The sequence below is a fragment of the Stenella coeruleoalba genome (genome assembly GCF_951394435.1).
Source record: "Stenella coeruleoalba genome assembly, contig: scaffold_60, whole genome shotgun sequence".
Lineage (NCBI taxonomy): Eukaryota > Metazoa > Chordata > Mammalia > Artiodactyla > Delphinidae > Stenella > Stenella coeruleoalba.
The window spans coordinates 483,812-505,377 of NW_027646020.1; the positions used below are offsets into that span (position 1 = coordinate 483,812).

Genomic DNA, 21,566 nt, shown 5'->3' on the forward strand with positions numbered 1-21,566 from the left:
TGGTATTTACTTACAAAGCAATATCACTCAGCAATGAAATCTGTGTCATCAGGCCCTTAGCAGCACAATGAGTGGATTCAGGTATGATGATTCTAACTGAAATAAGTCACACAGAAAAAGAAACATCATAAGATATCTGTAATACACGGAATGTAAACTTGGCTACACAGGAACTGAATTACAGAACAGAACAGGTTCTCAAATTTAGAAAACCAACTTATGCTTGCTTAAGGGGAAAGGTGAGTTGGGGTGCTGCATAAAACCAGAGATTGAAATGAGCACAGATAAAGTTCCTTAAGCCAAATATGGAATAGACAAGAGCTACTCCTTGCTCAACGAAATGGACTCAACACCACATATTAAACGCCTAAGAATGTACCTGACTAGTAAGTATCTTAAAACCTATGGATTGCTATGTCTCCGAAAGAGAATCAAGCATGTGTACAGGGGCATAAATGCAGCAGTGATAGGATTGGGGAGGTTCGGTGAGCAAATGAAGACCCTTTGAAGACATATTGCATGGTACCCATTCCACGGGTCTCAACTCTCCAGGTTTAAGGTATTCTTCCTTCAGCTAAAACATGCATGTGGAACCCAGAGTATGATCAACCGTGTGAACGGGAGACGTGTTCAAATATGTCTCAGTTTTCCTCCCCTGGTACTCGGGTGCAACATTCCAGAAGTTTTACTAACACTCTCCCCACTTGGAGAGTCAGCGCCTTTAACCTCCTGTTTGGCCCAGTTTGCAATTTCTGCGGAAGATGAACAGGAATAGCGAGAACCAATGAGAGACTAGCTGGAGGTGTCTGGACGGGCAAATTTAACTCTCATTTCCCACCAGGAAGAGGAATTAACCAAAGGCTCAGCGTGCCGTGCCGGAACCAGATTAGGGCCTGAAGCCATCCTGCGATGTTGCGGCCAGCTCACAAGAAAGCGAGTTGAAGAAAGGAGCTCAGGGGCACTGTAATTCACAAGCCTGCAGAGTTATAAATGACAGCTATCGTCCAAAAATAGACTGAAGTAAGGCTGCCAAGAGGACTTGAAAGCGGGGCAGAATTGCAGGAAACCGATTTCAGGAGGTAGACTGGAATTGTATTGAAAGCATAGGGAAAGAGGCAGAACGTCCACAATGATGCACTTGGCCAAAAAGGGCGTATGCGTTTTTTCCTGAATATATTCAGGAAAAAACGCATACGCCCTTTTTGGCCAACCAAGCAAGCTTGCAAAGGAAATCTGCACTACAATGAAGTCTCACTTCCCCCCGGTCAAAAGGGCCATCTGAAAAAAGTGTAAAATCCAGAAAGGCAGGACAGGCCATGGAGAACTGGGAGCCTTGTTATGCTGATGGGCGGGATGTAAATTGCCAACAACCACTCGGGAGAAGTGTATGGGGTCTCCTGAAACATCTAAAAAACAAATCAACAGAGCCTAGGGCACTTCCACTTATGGTCCTATAGCTTAGGAAAATTAAAATAAAATAGACACAGCCACCCCAAAGTTTGGAACGGCTCTGTTTACAAGAACCTCGTTTACAGTACAAGTTCAAAATCGCAGAAAGTGAAAAATGGATAAAGAAGTTGTGGTATTTACTTACAAAGCAATATCACTCAGCAATGAAATCTATGTCATCAGGCCCTTAGCAGCACAATGAGTGGATTCAGGTATGATGATTCTAACTGAAATAAGTCACACAGAAAAAGAAACATCATAAGATATCAGTAATACACGGAATGTAAACTTGGCTACACAGAAACTGAATTACAGAACAGAACAGGGTCTCAAATTTAGAAAACCAACTTATGCTTGCTTAAGGGGAAAGGTGAGTTGGGGTGCTGCGTAAAACCAGAGATTGAAATGAGCACAGATAAAGTTCCTTAAGCCAAATATGGAATAGACAAGAGCTACTCCTTGCTCAACGAAATGGACTCAACACCGCATATTAAACGCATAAGAATGTACCTGACTAGTAAGTATCTTAAAACCTATGGATTGCTATGTCTCCGAAAGAGAATCAAGCATGTGTACAGGGGCATAAACGCAGCAGTGATAGGATTAGGGAGGTTCGGTGAGCAAATGAAGACCCTTTGAAGTCATATTGCATGGTACCCATTCCACGGGGTTCAACTACCCAGGTTTTAGGTATTCTTCCTTCAGCTAAAACATGCATGTGGAACCCAAGTATGATCAACCATGTGAACGGGAGACGTGTTCAAATATGTCTCAGTTTTACTCCCCTGGTACTCGGGTGCAACATTCCAGACGCTTTACTAACACTCTCCCCACTTGGAGAGTCAGCGCCTTTAACCTCCTGTTTGGCACAGTTTGCAATTTCTGCGGAAGATGAACAGGAATAGCGAGAACCAATGAGAGGCTAGCTGGAGGTGTCTGGACGGGCAAATTTAACTCTCATTTCCCACCAGGAAGAGGAAATAACCAAAGGCTCAGTGTGCCGTGCCGGAACCAGATTAGGGCCTGAAGCCATCCTGCGGTGTTGCGGCCAGCTCACAAGAAAGCGAGTTGAAGAAAGGAGCTCAGGGGCACTGTAATTCACAAACCTGCAGAGTTATAAATGACAGCTATCGTCCAAAAATAGACTGAAGTAAGGCTGCCAAGAGGACTTGAAAGCGGGGCAGAATTGCAGGAAACCGATTTTAGGAGGTAGACTGGAATTGCATTGAATGCATAGGAAAAGAGGCAGAACGTCCACAATGATGCACTTGGCCAAAAAGGGCGTATGCGTTTTTTCCTGAATATATTCAGGAAAAAACGCATACGCCCTTTTTGGCCAACCAAGCAAGCTTGCAAAGGAAATCTGCACTACAATGAAGTCTCACTTCCCCCCGGTCAAAAGGGCCATCTGAAAAAAGTGTAAAATCCAGAAAGGCAGGACAGGCCATGGAGAACTGGGAGCCTTGTTATGCTGATGGGCGGGATGTAAATTGCCAACAACCACTCGGGAGAAGTGTATGGTGTTTCCTGAAACATCTAAAAAACAAAGCAACAGAGCCTAGGGCACTTCCACTTATGGTCCTATAGCTTAGGGAATTTAAAATCAAAAAGACACAGCCACCCCAAAGTTTGGAACGGCTCTGTTTACAAGAACCTCGTTTACAGTACAAGTTCAACATCGCAGAAAGTGAAAAATGGATAAAGAAGTTGTGGTATTTACTTACAAAGCAATATCACTCAGCAATGAAATCTGTGTCATCAGGCCCTTAGCAGCACAATGAGTGGATTCAGGTATGATGATTCTAACTGAAATAAGTCACACAGAAAAAGAAACATCATAAGATATCAGTAATACACGGAATGTAAACTTGGCTACACAGGAACTGAATTACAGAACAGAACAGGGTCTCAAATTTCGAAAACCAACTTATGCTTGCTTAAGGGGAAAGGTGAGTTGGGGTGCTGCATAAAACCAGAGATTGAAATGAGCACAGATAAAGTTCCTTAAGCCAAATATGGAATAGACAAGAGCTACTCCTTGCTCAACGAAATGGACTCAACACCGCATATTAAACGCCTAAGAATGTACCTGACTAGTAAGTATCTTAAAACCTATGGATTGCTATGTCTCCGAAGGAGAATCAAGCATGTGTACAGGCGCATAAACGCAGCAGTGATAGGATTGGAGAGGTTCGGTGAGCAAATGAAGACCCTTTGAAGTCATATTGCATGGTACCCATTCCACGGGTTTCAACTACCCAGGTTTTAGGTATTCTTCCTTCAGCTAAAACATGCATGTGGAACCCAAGTATGATCAACCATGTGAACGGGAGACGTGTTCAAATATGTCTCAGTTTTCCTCCCCTGGTACTCGGGTGCAACATTCCAGACGCTTTACTAACACTCTCCCCACTTGGAGAGTCAGCGCCTTTAACCTCCTGTTTGGCAAAGTTTGCAATTTCTGCGGAAGATGAACAGGAATAGCGAGAACCAATGAGAGGCTAGCTGGAGGTGTCTGGACGGGCAAATTTAACTCTCATTTCCCACCAGGAAGAGGAAATAACCAAAGGCTCAGTGTGCCGTGCCGGAACCAGATTAGGGCCTGAAGCCATCCTGCGGTGTTGCGGCCAGCTCACAAGAAAGCGAGTTGAAGAAAGGAGCTCAGGGGCACTGTAATTCACAAACCTGCAGAGTTATAAATGACAGCTATCGTCCAAAAATAGACTGAAGTAAGGCTGCCAAGAGGACTTGAAAGCGGGGCAGAATTGCAGGAAACCGATTTTAGGAGGTAGACTGGAATTGCATTGAATGCATAGGAAAAGAGGCAGAACGTCCAGAATGACGCACTTGGCCAAAAAGGGCGTATGCGTTTTTTCCTGAATATATTCAGGAAAAAACGCATACGCCCTTTTTGGCCAACCAAGCAAGCTTGCAAAGGAAATCTGCACTACAATGAAGTCTCACTTCCCCCCGGTCAAAAGGGCCATCTGAAAAAAGTGTAAAATCCAGAAAGGCAGGACAGGCCATGGAGAACTGGGAGCCTTGTTATGCTGATGGGCGGGATGTAAATTGCCAACAACCACTCGGGAGAAGTGTATGGTGTTTCCTGAAACATCTAAAAAACAAAGCAACAGAGCCTAGGGCACTTCCACTTATGGTCCTATAGCTTAGGGAAATTAAAATCAAAAAGACACAGCCACCCCAAAGTTTGGAACGGCTCTGTTTACAAGAACCTCGTTTACAGTACAAGTTCAACATCGCAGAAAGTGAAAAATGGATAAAGAAGTTGTGGTATTTACTTACAAAGCAATATCACTCAGCAATGAAATCTGTGTCATCAGGCCCTTAGCAGCACAATGAGTGGATTCAGGTATGATGATTCTAACTGAAATAAGTCACACAGAAAAAGAAACATCATAAGATATCAGTAATACACGGAATGTAAACTTGGCTACACAGGAACTGAATTACAGAACAGAACAGGGTCTCAAATTTCGAAAACCAACTTATGCTTGCTTAAGGGGAAAGGTGAGTTGGGGTGCTGCATAAAACCAGAGATTGAAATGAGCACAGATAAAGTTCCTTAAGCCAAATATGGAATAGACAAGAGCTACTCCTTGCTCAACGAAATGGACTCAACACCGCATATTAAACGCCTAAGAATGTACCTGACTAGTAAGTATCTTAAAACCTATGGATTGCTATGTCTCCGAAGGAGAATCAAGCATGTGTACAGGCGCATAAACGCAGCAGTGATAGGATTGGAGAGGTTCGGTGAGCAAATGAAGACCCTTTGAAGTCATATTGCATGGTACCCATTCCACGGGTTTCAACTACCCAGGTTTTAGGTATTCTTCCTTCAGCTAAAACATGCATGTGGAACCCAAGTATGATCAACCATGTGAACGGGAGACGTGTTCAAATATGTCTCAGTTTTCCTCCCCTGGTACTCGGGTGCAACATTCCAGACGCTTTACTAACACTCTCCCCACTTGGAGAGTCAGCGCCTTTAACCTCCTGTTTGGCACAGTTTGCAATTTCTGCGGAAGATGAACAGGAATAGCGAGAACCAATGAGAGGCTAGCTGGAGGTGTCTGGACGGGCAAATTTAACTCTCATTTCCCACCAGGAAGAGGAAATAACCAAAGGCTCAGTGTGCCGTGCCGGAACCAGATTAGGGCCTGAAGCCATCCTGCGGTGTTGCGGCCAGCTCACAAGAAAGCGAGTTGAAGAAAGGAGCTCAGGGGCACTGTAATTCACAAACCTGCAGAGTTATAAATGACAGCTATCGTCCAAAAATAGACTGAAGTAAGGCTGCCAAGAGGACTTGAAAGCGGGGCAGAATTGCAGGAAACCGATTTTAGGAGGTAGACTGGAATTGCATTGAATGCATAGGAAAAGAGGCAGAACGTCCACAATGATGCACTTGGCCAAAAAGGGCGTATGCGTTTTTTCCTGAATATATTCAGGAAAAAACGCATACGCCCTTTTTGGCCAACCAAGCAAGCTTGCAAAGGAAATCTGCACTACAATGAAGTCTCACTTCCCCCCGGTCAAAAGGGCCATCTGAAAAAAGTGTAAAATCCAGAAAGGCAGGACAGGCCATGGAGAACTGGGAGCCTTGTTATGCTGATGGGCGGGATGTAAATTGCCAACAACCACTCGGGAGAAGTGTATGGTGTTTCCTGAAACATCTAAAAAACAAAGCAACAGAGCCTAGGGCACTTCCACTTATGGTCCTATAGCTTAGGGAATTTAAAATCAAAAAGACACAGCCACCCCAAAGTTTGGAACGGCTCTGTTTACAAGAACCTCGTTTACAGTACAAGTTCAACATCGCAGAAAGTGAAAAATGGATAAAGAAGTTGTGGTATTTACTTACAAAGCAATATCACTCAGCAATGAAATCTGTGTCATCAGGCCCTTAGCAGCACAATGAGTGGATTCAGGTATGATGATTCTAACTGAAATAAGTCACACAGAAAAAGAAACATCATAAGATATCAGTAATACACGGAATGTAAACTTGGCTACACAGGAACTGAATTACAGAACAGAACAGGGTCTCAAATTTCGAAAACCAACTTATGCTTGCTTAAGGGGAAAGGTGAGTTGGGGTGCTGCATAAAACCAGAGATTGAAATGAGCACAGATAAAGTTCCTTAAGCCAAATATGGAATAGACAAGAGCTACTCCTTGCTCAACGAAATGGACTCAACACCGCATATTAAACGCCTAAGAATGTACCTGACTAGTAAGTATCTTAAAACCTATGGATTGCTATGTCTCCGAAAGAGAATCAAGCATGTGTACAGGGGCATAAACGCAGCAGTGATAGGATTGGAGAGGTTCGGTGAGCAAATGAAGACCCTTTGAAGTCATATTGCATGGTACCCATTCCACGGGTTTCAAATACACAGGTTTAAGGTATTCTTCCTTCAGCTAAAACATGCATGTGGAACCCAAGTATGATCAACCACGTGAACGGGAGACGTGTTCAAATATGTCTCAGTTTTCCTCCCCTGGTACTCGGGTGCAACATTCCAGACGCTTTACTAACACTCTCCCCACTTGGAGAGTCAGTCCCTTTAACCTCCTGTTTGGCCCAGTTTGCAATTTCTGCGGAAGATGAACAGGAATAGCGAGAACCAATGAGAGGCTAGCTGGAGGTGTCTGGACGGGCAAATTTAACTCTCATTTCCCACCAGGAAGAGGAAATAACCAAAGGCTCAGTGTGCCGTGCCGGAACCAGATTAGGGCCTGAAGCCATCCTGCGGTGTTGCGGCCAGCTCACAAGAAAGCGAGTTGAAGAAAGGAGCTCAGGGGCACTGTAATTCACAAACCTGCAGAGTTATAAATGACAGCTATCGTCCAAAAATAGACTGAAGTAAGGCTGCCAAGAGGACTTGAAAGCGGGGCAGAATTGCAGGAAACCGATTTTAGGAGGTAGACTGGAATTGCATTGAATGCATAGGAAAAGAGGCAGAACGTCCACAATGACGCACTTGGCCAAAAAGGGCGTATGCGTTTTTTCCTGAATATATTCAGGAAAAAACGCATACGCCCTTTTTGGCCAACCAAGCAAGCTTGCAAAGGAAATCTGCACTACAATGAAGTCTCACTTCCCCCCGGTCAAAAGGGCCATCTGAAAAAAGTGTAAAATCCAGAAAGGCAGGACAGGCCATGGAGAACTGGGAGCCTTGTTATGCTGATGGGCGGGATGTAAATTGCCAACAACCACTCGGGAGAAGTGTATGGTGTTTCCTGAAACATCTAAAAAACAAAGCAACAGAGCCTAGGGCACTTCCACTTATGGTCCTATAGCTTAGGGAAATTAAAATCAAAAAGACACAGCCACCCCAAAGTTTGGAACGGCTCTGTTTACAAGAACCTCGTTTACAGTACAAGTTCAACATCGCAGAAAGTGAAAAATGGATAAAGAAGTTGTGGTATTTACTTACAAAGCAATATCACTCAGCAATGAAATCTGTGTCATCAGGCCCTTAGCAGCACAATGAGTGGATTCAGGTATGATGATTCTAACTGAAATAAGTCACACAGAAAAAGAAACATCATAAGATATCAGTAATACACGGAATGTAAACTTGGCTACACAGGAACTGAATTACAGAACAGAACAGGGTCTCAAATTTCGAAAACCAACTTATGCTTGCTTAAGGGGAAAGGTGAGTTGGGGTGCTGCATAAAACCAGAGATTGAAATGAGCACAGATAAAGTTCCTTAAGCCAAATATGGAATAGACAAGAGCTACTCCTTGCTCAACGAAATGGACTCAACACCGCATATTAAACGCCTAAGAATGTACCTGACTAGTAAGTCTCTTAAAACCTATGGATTGCTATGTCTCCGAAGGAGAATCAAGCATGTGTACAGGCGCATAAACGCAGCAGTGATAGGATTGGAGAGGTTCGGTGAGCAAATGAAGACCCTTTGAAGTCATATTGCATGGTACCCATTCCACGGGTTTCAACTACCCAGGTTTTAGGTATTCTTCCTTCAGCTAAAACATGCATGTGGAACCCAAGTATGATCAACCATGTGAACGGGAGACGTGTTCAAATATGTCTCAGTTTTCCTCCCCTGGTACTCGGGTGCAACATTCCAGACGCTTTACTAACACTCTCCCCACTTGGAGAGTCAGCGCCTTTAACCTCCTGTTTGGCAAAGTTTGCAATTTCTGCGGAAGATGAACAGGAATAGCGAGAACCAATGAGAGGCTAGCTGGAGGTGTCTGGACGGGCAAATTTAACTCTCATTTCCCACCAGGAAGAGGAAATAACCAAAGGCTCAGTGTGCCGTGCCGGAACCAGATTAGGGCCTGAAGCCATCCTGCGGTGTTGCGGCCAGCTCACAAGAAAGCGAGTTGAAGAAAGGAGCTCAGGGGCACTGTAATTCACAAACCTGCAGAGTTATAAATGACAGCTATCGTCCAAAAATAGACTGAAGTAAGGCTGCCAAGAGGACTTGAAAGCGGGGCAGAATTGCAGGAAACCGATTTTAGGAGGTAGACTGGAATTGCATTGAATGCATAGGAAAAGAGGCAGAACGTCCACAATGATGCACTTGGCCAAAAAGGGCGTATGCGTTTTTTCCTGAATATATTCAGGAAAAAACGCATACGCCCTTTTTGGCCAACCAAGCAAGCTTGCAAAGGAAATCTGCACTACAATGAAGTCTCACTTCCCCCCGGTCAAAAGGGCCATCTGAAAAAAGTGTAAAATCCAGAAAGGCAGGACAGGCCATGGAGAACTGGGAGCCTTGTTATGCTGATGGGCGGGATGTAAATTGCCAACAACCACTCGGGAGAAGTGTATGGTGTTTCCTGAAACATCTAAAAAACAAAGCAACAGAGCCTAGGGCACTTCCACTTATGGTCCTATAGCTTAGGGAAATTAAAATCAAAAAGACACAGCCACCCCAAAGTTTGGAACGGCTCTGTTTACAAGAACCTCGTTTACAGTACAAGTTCAACATCGCAGAAAGTGAAAAATGGATAAAGAAGTTGTGGTATTTACTTACAAAGCAATATCACTCAGCAATGAAATCTGTGTCATCAGGCCCTTAGCAGCACAATGAGTGGATTCAGGTATGATGATTCTAACTGAAATAAGTCACACAGAAAAAGAAACATCATAAGATATCAGTAATACACGGAATGTAAACTTGGCTACACAGGAACTGAATTACAGAACAGAACAGGGTCTCAAATTTCGAAAACCAACTTATGCTTGCTTAAGGGGAAAGGTGAGTTGGGGTGCTGCATAAAACCAGAGATTGAAATGAGCACAGATAAAGTTCCTTAAGCCAAATATGGAATAGACAAGAGCTACTCCTTGCTCAACGAAATGGACTCAACACCGCATATTAAACGCCTAAGAATGTACCTGACTAGTAAGTATCTTAAAACCTATGGATTGCTATGTCTCCGAAAGAGAATCAAGCATGTGTACAGGGGCATAAACGCAGCAGTGATAGGATTGGGGAGGATCGGTGAGCAAATGAAGACCCTTTGAAGTCATATTGCATGGTACCCATTCCACGGGTTTCAACTACCCAGGTTTTAGGTATTCTTCCTTCAGCTAAAACATGCATGTGGAACCCAAGTATGATCAACCATGTGAACGGGAGACGTGTTCAAATATGTCTCAGTTTTCCTCCCCTGGTACTCGGGTGCAACATTCCAGATGCTTTACTAACACTCTCCCCACTTGGAGAGTCAGTCCCTTTAACCTCCTGTTTGGCCCAGTTTGCAATTTCTGCGGAAGATGAACAGGAATAGCGAGAACCAATGAGAGGCTAGCTGGAGGTGTCTGGACGGGCAAATTTAACTCTCATTTCCCACCAGGAAGAGGAATTAACCAAAGGCTCAGCGTGCTGGGCCGGAACCAGATTAGGGCCTGAAGCCATCCTGCGGTGTTGCGGCCAGGTCACAAGAAAGCGAGTTGAAGAAAGGAGCTCAGGGGCACTGTAATTCACAAACCTGCAGAGTTATAAATGACAGCTATTGTCCAAAAATAGACTGAAGTAAGGCTGCCAAGAGAACTTGAAAGCGGGGCAGAATTGCAGGAAACCGATTTCAGGAGGTAGACTGGAGTTGCATTGAAAGCATAGGAAAAGAGGCAGAACGTCCACAATGATGCACTTGGCCAAAAAGGGCGTATGCATTTTTTCCTGAATATATTCAGGAAAAAACGCATACGCCCTTTTTGGCCAACCAAGCAAGCTTGCAAAGGAAATCTGCACTACAATGAAGTCTCACTTCCTCCCGGTCAAAAGGGCCATCTGAAAAAAGTGTAAAATCCAGAAAGGCAGGACAGGCCATGGAGAACTGGGAGCCTTGTTATGCTGATGGGCGGGATGTAAATTGCCAAGAACCACTTGGGAGAAGTGTATGGTGTTTCCTGAAACAACTAACAAACAAAGCAACAGAACCTAGGGCACTTCCACTTATGGTCCTATAGCTTAGGGAAATTAAAATCAAAAAGACACAGCCACCCCAAAGTTTGGAACGGCTCTGTTTACAAGAACCTCGTTTACAGTACAAGTTCAACATCGCAGAAAGTGAAAAATGGATAAAGAAGTTGTGGTATTTACTTACAAAGCAATATCACACAGCAATGAAATCTGTGTCATCAGGCCCTTAGCAGCACAATGAGTGGATTCAGGTATGATGATTCTAACTGAAATAAGTCACACAGAAAAAGAAACATCATAAGATATCAGTAATACACGGAATGTAAACTTGGCTACACAGGAACTGAATTACAGAACAGAACAGGGTCTCAAATTTAGAAAACCAACTTATTCTTGCTTAAGGGTAAAGGTGAGTTGGGGTGCTGCATAAAACCAGAGATTGAAATGAGCACAGATAAAGTTCCTTAAGCCAAATATGGAATAGACAAGAGCTACTCCTTGCTCAACGAAATGGACTCAACACCCCATATTAAACGCCTAAGAATTTACCTGACTAGTAAGTATCTTAAAACCTATGGATTGCTATGTCTCCGAAAGAGAATCAAGCATGTGTACAGGGGCATAAACGCAGCAGTGATAGGATTGGAGAGGTTCGGTGAGCAAATGAAGACCCTTTGAAGTCATATTGCATGGTACCCATTCCACGGGTTTCAAATACACAGGTTTAAGGTATTCTTCCTTCAGCTAAAACATGCATGTGGAACCCAAGTATGATCAACCACGTGAACGGGAGACGTGTTCAAATATGTCTCAGTTTTCCTCCCCTGGTACTCGGGTGCAACATTCCAGACGCTTTACTAACACTCTCCCCACTTGGAGAGTCAGTCCCTTTAACCTCCTGTTTGGCCCAGTTTGCAATTTCTGCGGAAGATGAACAGGAATAGCGAGAACCAATGAGAGGCTAGCTGGAGGTGTCTGGACGGGCAAATTTAACTCTCATTTCCCACCAGGAAGAGGAAATAACCAAAGGCTCAGTGTGCCGTGCCGGAACCAGATTAGGGCCTGAAGCGATCCTGCGGTGTTGCGGCCAGCTCACAAGAAAGCGAGTTGAAGAAAGGAGCTCAGGGGCACTGTAATTCACAAACCTGCAGAGTTATAAATGACAGCTATCGTCCAAAAATAGACTGAAGTAAGGCTGCCAAGAGGACTTGAAAGCGGGGCAGAATTGCAGGAAACCGATTTCAGGAGGTAGACTGGAATTGCATTGAAAGCATAGGAAAAGAGGCAGAACGTCCACAATGATGCACTTGGCCAAAAAGGGCGTATGCGTTTTTTCCTGAATATATTCAGGAAAAAACGCATACGCCCTTTTTGGCCAACCAAGCAAGCTTGCAAAGGAAATCTGCACTACAATGAAGTCTCACTTCCCCCCGGTCAAAAGGGCCATCTGAAAAAAGTGTAAAATCCAGAAAGGCAGGACAGGCCATGGAGAACTGGGAGCCTTGTTATGCTGATGGGCGGGATGTAAATTGCCAACAACCACTCGGGAGAAGTGTATGGTGTTTCCTGAAACATCTAAAAAACAAAGCAACAGAACCTAGGGCACTTCCACTTATGGTCCTATAGCTTAGGGAAATTAAAATCAAAAAGACACAGCCACCCCAAAGTTTGGAACGGCTCTGTTTACAAGAACCTCGTTTACAGTACAAGTTCAACATCGCAGAAAGTGAAAAATGGATAAAGAAGTTGTGGTATTTACTTACAAAGCAATATCACTCAGCAATGAAATCTGTGTCATCAGGCCCTTAGCATCACAATGAGTGGATGCAAGTATGATGATTCTAACTGAAATAACTCACACAGAAAAAGAAACATCATAAGATATCAGTAATACACGGAATGTAAACTTGGCTACACAGGAACTGAATTACAGAACAGAACAGGGTCTCAAATTTAGAAAACCAACTTATGCTTGCTTAAGGGGAAAGGTGAGTTGGGGTGCTGCATAAAACCAGAGATTGAAATGAGCACAGATAAAGTTCCTTAAGCCAAATATGGAATAGACAAGAGCTACTCCTTGCTCAACGAAATGGACTCAACACCGCATATTAAACGCCTAAGAATGTACCTGACTAGTAAGTATCTTAAAACCTATGGATTGCTATGTCTCCGAAAGAGAATCAAGCATGTGTACAGGGGCATAAACGCAGCAGTGATAGGATTGGAGAGGTTCGGTGAGCAAATGAAGACCCTTTGAAGTCATATTGCATGGTACCCATTCCACGGGTTTCAACTACCCAGGTTTTAGGTATTCTTCCTTCAGCTAAAACATGCATGTGGAACCCAAGTATGATCAACCATGTGAACGGGAGACGTGTTCAAATATGTCTCAGTTTTCCTCCCCTGGTACTCGGGTGCAACATTGCAGACGCTTTACTAACACTCTCCCCACTTGGGGAGTCAGCGCCTTTAACCTCCTGTTTGGCCCAGTTTGCAATTTCTGCGGAAGATGAATAGGAATAGCGAGAACCAATGAGAGGCTAGCTGGGGGTGTCTGGACGGGCAAATTTAACTCTGATTTCCCACCAGGAAGAGGAAATAACCAAAGGCTCAGTGTGCCGTGCCGGAACCAGATTAGGGCCTGAAGCCATCCTGCGGTGTTGCGGCCAGCTCACAAGAAAGCGAGTTGAAGAAAGGAGCTCAGGGGCACTGTAAATCACAAACCTGCAGAGTAATAAATGACAGCTATCGTCCAAAAATATACTGAAGTAAGGCTGCCAAGAGGAGTTGAAAGTGGGGCAGAATTGCAGGAAACCGATTTCAGGAGGTAGACTGGAATTGCATTGAAAGCATAGGAAAAGAGGCAGAACGTCCACAATGATGCACTTGGCCAAAAAGGGCGTATGCGTTTTTTCCTGAATATATTCAGGAAAAAACTCATACGCCCTTTTTGGCCAACCAAGCAAGCTTGCAAAGGAAATCTGCACTACAATGAAGTCTCACTTCCCCCCGGTCAAAAGGGCCATCTGAAAAAAGTGTAAAATCCAGAAAGGCAGGACAGGCCATGGAGAACTGGGAGCCTTGTTATGCTGAAGGGCGGGATGTAAATTGCCAACAACCACTAGGGAGAAGTGTATGGTGTTTCCTGAAACATCTAAAAAACAAAGCAACAGAGCCTAGGGCAGTTCCACTTATGGTCCTATAGCTTAGGGAAATTAAAATCAAAAAGACACAGCCACCCCAAAGTTTGGGACGCCACTGTTTACAAGAACCTCGTTTACAGTACAAGTTCAACATCGCAGAAAGTGAAAAATGGATAAAGAAGTTGTGGTATTTACTTACAAAGCAATATCACTCAGCAATGAAATCTGTGTCATCAGGCCCTTAGCAGCACAATGAGTGGATTCAGGTATGATGATTCTAACTGAAATAAGTCACACAGAAAAAGAAACATCATAAGATATCAGTAATACACGGAATGTAAACTTGGCTACACAGGAACTGAATTACAGAACAGAACAGGGTCTCAAATTTAGAAAACCAACTTATTCTTGCTTAAGGGTAAAGGTGAGTTGGGGTGCTGCATAAAACCAGAGATTGAAATGAGCACAGATAAAGTTCCTTAAGCCAAATATGGAATAGACAAGAGCTACTCCTTGCTCAACGAAATGGACTCAACACCCCATATTAAACGCCTAAGAATGTACCTGACTAGTAAGTATCTTAAAACCTATGGATTGCTATGTCTCCGAAAGAGAATCAAGCATGTGTACAGGGGCATAAACGCAGCAGTGATAGGATTGGAGAGGTTCGGTGAGCAAATGAAGACCCTTTGAAGTCATATTGCATGGTACCCATTCCACGGGTTTCAACTACCCAGGTTTAAGGTATTCTTCCTTCAGCTAAAACATGCATGTGGAACCTAGAGTATGATCAACCATGTGATCGGGAGACGTGTTCAAATATGTCTCAGTTTTCCTCCCCTGGTACTCGGGTGCAACATTCCAGACGCTTTACTAACACTCTCCCCACTTGGAGAGTCAGTCCCTTTAACCTCCTGTTTGGCCCAGTTTGCAATTTCTGCGGAAGATGAACAGGAATAGCGAGAACCAATGAGAGGCTAGCTGGAGGTGTCTGGACGGGCAAATTTAACTCTCATTTCCCACCAGGAAGAGGAAATAACCAAAGGCTCAGTGTGCCGTGCCGGAACCAGATTAGGGCCTGAAGCCATCCTGCGGTGTTGCGGCCAGCTCACAAGAAAGCGAGTTGAAGAAAGGAGCTCAGGGGCACTGTAATTCACAAACCTGCAGAGTTATAAATGACAGCTATCGTCCAAAAATAGACTGAAGTAAGGCTGCCAAGAGGACTTGAAAGCGGGGCAGAATTGCAGGAAACCGATTTCAGGAGGTAGACTGGAATTGCATTGAAAGCATAGGAAAAGAGGCAGAACGTCCACAATGATGCACTTGGCCAAAAAGGGCGTATGCGTTTTTTCCTGAATATATTCAGGAAAAAACGCATACGCCCTTTTTGGCCAACCAAGCAAGCTTGCAAAGGAAATCTGCACTACAATGAAGTCTCACTTCCCCCCGGTCAAAAGGGCCATCTGAAAAAAGTGTAAAATCCAGAAAGGCAGGACAGGCCATGGAGAACTGGGAGCCTTGTTATGCTGATGGGCGGGATGTAAATTGCCAACAACCACTCGGGAGAAGTGTATGGTGTTTCCTGAAACATCTAAAAAACAAAGCAACAGAACCTAGGGCACTTCCACTTATGGTCCTATAGCTTAGGGAAATTAAAATCAAAAAGACGCAGCCACCCCAAAGTTTGGAACGGCTCTGTTTACAAGAACCTCGTTTACAGTACAAGTTCAACATCGCAGAAAGTGAAAAATGGATAAAGAAGTTGTGGTATTTACTTACAAAGCAATATCACTCAGCAATGAAATCTGTGTCATCAGGCCCTTAGCAGCACAATGAGTGGATTCAGGTATGATGATTCTAACTGAAATAAGTCACACAGAAAAAGAAACATCATAAGATATCAGTAATACACGGAATGTAAACTTGGCTACACAGGAACTGAATTATAGAACAGAACAGGGTCTCAAATTTAGAAAACCAACTTATGCTTGCTTAAGGGGAAAGGTGAGTTGGGGTGCTGCATAAAACCAGAGATTGAAATGAGCACAGATAAAGTTCCTTAAGCCAAATATGGAATAGACAAGAGCTACTCCTTGCTCAACGAAATGGACTCAACACCGCATATTAAACGCCTAAGAATGTACCTGACTAGTAAGTATCTTAAAACCTATGGATTGCTATGTCTCCGAAAGAGAATCAAGCATGTGTTCAGGGGCATAAACGCAGCAGTGATAGGATTGGAGAGGTTCGGTGAGCAAATGAAGACCCTTTGAAGTCATATTGCATGGTACCCATTCCACGGGTTTCAACTACCCAGGTTTTAGGTATTCTTCCTTCAGCTAAAACATGCATGTGGAAAACAAGTATGATCAACCATGTGAACGGGAGACGTGTTCAAATATGTCTCAGTTTTCCTCCCCTGGTACTCGGGTGCAACATTCCAGACGCTTTACTAACACTCTCCCCACTTGGGGAGTCAGCGCCTTTAACCTCCTGTTTGGCCCAGTTTGCAATTTCTGCGGAAGATGAACAGGAATAGCGAGAACCAATGAGAGGCTAGCTGGGGGTGTCTGGACGGGCAAATTTAACTCTGATTTCCCACCAGGAAGAGGAAATAACCAAAGGCTCAGTGTGCCGTGCCTGAACCAGATTAGGGCCTGAAGCCATCCTGCGGTGTTGCGGCCAGCTCACAAGAAAGCGAGTTGAAGAAAGGAGCTCAGGGGCACTGTAATTCACAAACATGCAGAGTAATAAATGACAGCTATCGTCCAAAAATATACTGAAGTAAGGCTGCCAAGAGGAGTTGAAAGTGGGGCAGAATTGCAGGAAACCGATTTCAGGAGGTAGACTGGAATTGCATTGAAAGCATAGGAAAAGAGGCAGAACGTCCACAATGATGCACTTGGCCAAAAAGGGCGTATGCGTTTTTTCCTGAATATATTCAGGAAAAAACGCATACGCCCTTTTTGGCCAACCAAGCAAGCTTGCAAAGGAAATCTGCACTACAATGAAGTCTCACTTCCCCCCGGTCAAAAGGGCCATCTGAAAAAAGTGTAAAATCCAGAAAGGCAGGACAGGCCATGGAGAACTGGGAGCCTTGTTATGCTGAAGGGCGGGATGTAAATTGCCAACAACCACTAGGGAGAAGTGTATGGTGTTTCCTGAAACATCTAAAAAACAAAGCAACAGAGCCTAGGGCACTGCCACTTATGGTCCTATAGCTTAGGGAAATTAAAATCAAAAAGACACAGCCACCCCAAAGTTTGGGACGCCTCTGTTTACAAGAACCTCGTTTACAGTACAAGTTCAACATCGCAGAAAGTGAAAAATGGATAAAGAAGTTGTGGTATTTACTTACAAAGCAATATCACTCAGCAATGAAATCTGTGTCATCAGGCCCTTAGCAGCACAATGAGTGGATGCAGGTATGATGATTCTAACTGAAATAAGTCACACAGAAAAAGAAACATCATAAGATATCAGTAATACACGGAATGTAAACTTGGCTACACAGGAACTGAATTACAGAACAGAACAGGGTCTCAAATTTAGAAAACCAACTTATTCTTGCTTAAGGGTAAAGGTGAGTTGGGGTGCTGCATAAAACCAGAGATTGAAATGAGCACAGATAAAGTTCCTTAAGCCAAATATGGAATAGACAAGAGCTACACCTTGCTCAACGAAATGGACTCAACACCCCATATTAAACGCCTAAGAATGTACCTGACTAGTAAGTATCTTAAAACCTATGGATTGCTATGTCTCCGAAAGAGAATCAAGCATGTGTATAGGGGCATAAACGCAGCAGTGATAGGATTGGAGAGGTTAGGTGAGCAAATGAAGACCCTTTGAAGTCATATTGCATGGTACCCATTCCACGGGTTTCAAATACACAGGTTTAAGGTATTCTTCCTTCAGCTAAAACATGCATGTGGAACTCAAGTATGATCAACCATGTGAACGGGAGACGTGTTCAAATATGTCTCAGTTTTCCTCCCCTGGTACTCGGGTGCAACATTCCAGACGCTTTACTAAAACTCTCCCGACTTGGAGAGTCAGTCCCTTTAACCTCCTGTTTGGCCCAGTTTGCAATTTCTGTGGAAGATGAACAGGAATAGCGAGAACCAATGAGAGGCTAGCTGGAGGTGTCTGGACGGGCAAATTTAACTCTCATTTCCCACCAGGAAGAGGAATTAACCAAAGGCTCAGCGTGCCGTGCCGGAAGTAGATTAGGGCCTGAAGCCATCCTGCGGTGTTGCGGCCAGGTCACAAGAAAGCGAGTTGAAGAAAGGAGCTCAGGGGCACTGTAATTCACAAACCTGCAGAGTTATAAATGACAGCTATCGTCCAAAAATAGACTGAAGTAAGGCTGCCAAGAGGACTTGAAAGCGGGGCAGAATTGCAGGAAACCGATTTCAGGAGGTAGACTGGAATTGCATTGAAAGCATAGGAAAAGAGGCAGAACGTCCACAATGATGCACTTGGCCAAAAAGGGCGTATGCGTTTTTTCCTGAATATATTCAGGAAAAAACGCATACGCCCTTTTTGGCCAACCAAGCAAGCTTGCAAAGGAAATCTGCACTACAATGAAGTCTCACTTCCCCCCGGTCAAAAGGGCCATCTGAAAAAAGTGTAAAATCCAGAAAGGCAGGACAGGCCATGGAGAACTGGGAGCCTTGTTATGCTGATGGGCGGGATGTAAATTGCCAACAGACACTCGGGAGAAGTGTATGGTGTTTCCTGAAACATCTAAAAAACAAAGCAACAGAGCCTAGGGCACTGCCACTTATGGTCCTATAGCTTAGGGAAATTAAAATCAAAAAGACACAGCCACCCCAAAGTTTGGGACGCCTCTGTTTACAAGAACCTCGTTTACAGTACAAGTTCAACATCGCAGAAAGTGAAAAATGGATAAAGAACTTGTGGTACTTACGTACAATGCAGTATCACTCAGCAATGAAATCTATGTCATCAGGCCCGTAGCAGCATAATGAGTGGATTCAGGTACGATGATTCTAACTGAAATAAGTCACACAGAAAAAGAAACATCATAAGATATCAGTAATACACGGAATGTAAAGTTGGCTACACAGGAACTGAATTACAGAACAGAACAGTGTCTCAAATTTAGAAAAACAACTTATGCTTGCTTAAGGGTAAAGGTGGGTTGGGGTGCTGCATAAAACTAGAGATTGAAATGAGCACAGATAAAGTTCCTTAAGCCAAATATGGAATAGACAAGAGCTACTCCTTGCTCAACGAAATGGACTCAACACCGCGTATTAAACGCCTAAGAATGTACCTGACTTGTAAGTATCTTAAAACCTATGGATTGTTATGTCTCCGAAAGAGAATCAAGCATGTGTACAGGGGCATAAACGCAGCAGTGATAGGATTGGAGAGGTTCGGTGAGCAAATGAAGACCCTTTGAAGTCATATTACATGGTACCCATTCCACGGGTTTCAACTACCCAGGTTTAAGGTATTCTTCCTTCAGCTAAAACATGCATGTGGAACCTAGAGTATGATCAACCATGTGATCGGGAGTCATGTTCAAATATGTCTCAGTTTTCCTCCCCTGGTACTCGGGTGCAACATTCCAGACGCTTTACTAACACTCTCCCCACTTGGAGAGTCAGTCCCTTTAACCTCCTGTTTGGCCCAGTTTGCAATTTCTGCGGAAGATGAACAGGAATAGCGAGAACCAATGAGAGGCTAGCTGGAGGTGTCTGGACGGGCAAATTTAACTCTCATTTCCCACCAGGAAGAGGAATTAACCAAAGGCTCAGCGTGCCGGGCCGGAACCAGATTAGGGCCTGAAGCCATCTGCGATGTTGCGACCAGGGCACAAGAAAGCGAGTTGAAGAAAGGAGCTCAGGGGCACTGTAATTCACAAACCTGCAGAGTTATATATGACAGCTATTGTCCAAAAATAGACTGAAGTAAGGCTGCCAAGAGAACTAGAAAGCGGGGCAGAATTGCAGGAAACCGATTTCAGGAGGTAGACTGGAGTTGCATTGAAAGCATAGGAAAAGAGGCAGAACGTCCACAATGATGCACTTGGCCAAAAAGGGTGTATGCGTTTTTTCCTGAATATATTCAGGAAAAAACGCATACGCCCTTTTTGGCCAACCAAGCAAGCTTGCAAAGGAAATCTGCACTACAATGAAGTCTCACTTCCCCCCGGTCAAAAGGGCCATCTGAAAAAAGTGTAAAATCCAGAAAGGCAGGACAGGCCATGGAGAACTGGGAGCCTTGTTATGCTGATGGGCGGGATGTAAATTGCCAACAACCACTCGGGAGAAGTGTATGGTGTTTCCTGAAACATCTAAAAAACAAAGCAACAGAACCTAGGGCACTTCCACTTATGGTCCTATAGCTTAGGGAAATTAAAATCAAAAAGACACAGCCACCCCAAAGTTTGGAACGGCTCTGTTTACAAGAACCTCGTTTACAGTACAAGTTCAACATCGCAGAAAGTGAAAAATGGATAAAGAAGTTGTGGTATTTACTTACAAAGCAATATCACTCAGCAATGAAATCCGTGTCATCAGGCCCTTAGCAGCACAATGAGTGGATTCAGGTATGATGATTCTAACTGAAATAAGTCACACAGAAAAAGAAACATCATAAGATATCAGTAATACACGGAATGTAAACTTGGCTACACAGGAACTGAATTACAGAACAGAACAGGGTCTCAAATTTAGAAAACCAACTTATTCTTGCTTAAGGGTAAAGGTGAGTTGGGGTGCTGCATAAAACCAGAGATTGAAATGAGCACAGATAAAGTTCCTTAAGCCAAATATGGAATAGACAAGAGCTACTCCTTGCTCAACGAAATGGACTCAACACCCCATATTAAACGCCTAAGAATGTACCTGACTAGTAAGTATCTTAAAACCTATGGATTGCTATGTCTCCGAAAGAGAATCAAGCATGTGTACAGGGGCATAAACGCAGCAGTGATAGGATTGGAGAGGTTCGGTGAGCAAATGAAGACCCTTTGAAGTCATATTGCATGGTACCCATTCCACGGGTTTCAACTACCCAGGTTTAAGGTATTCTTCCTTCAGCTAAAACATGCATGTGGAACCTAGAGTATGATCAACCATGTGATCGGGAGACGTGTTCAAATATGTCTCAGTTTTCCTCCCCTGGTACTCGGGTGCAACATTCCAGACGCTTTACTAACACTCTCCCCACTTGTAGAGTCAGCGCCTTTAACCTCCTGTTTGGCCCAGTTTGCAATTTCTGCAGAAGATGAACAGGCATAGCAAGAACCAATGAGAGGCTAGCTGGAGGTGTCTGGACGGGCAAATTTAACTCTCATTTCCCACCAGGAAGAGGAAATAACCAAAGGCTCAGCGTGCCGTGCCGGAACCAGATTAGGGCCTGAAGCCATCCTGCGGTGTTGCGGCCAGCTCAAAAGAAAGCGAGTTGAAGAAAGGAGCTCAGGGGCACTGTAATTCACAAACCTGCCGAGTTATAAATGACAGCTATCGTCCAAAAATAGACTGAAGTAAGGCTGCCAAGAGG

At 44.0% G+C, this 21,566-nt stretch overlaps 1 long non-coding RNA gene across 11 annotated transcripts in view; it reads right to left on the reverse strand.

Annotated features, from left to right (window-relative positions):
* The window catches only part of LOC307181385, a 420,414-nt gene extending 409,297 nt beyond the window's left edge, over window positions 1-11,117 (reverse strand). For all 11 annotated transcript variants that reach the window (XR_013826623.1, XR_013826624.1, XR_013826625.1 and 8 more), the window contains exon 1: window positions 11,069-11,117. This is a non-coding gene — a long non-coding RNA (uncharacterized lncRNA). The remainder of the gene's footprint in view (window positions 1-11,068) is intronic.
* Window positions 11,118-21,566: the final 10,449 nt, after the last annotated feature.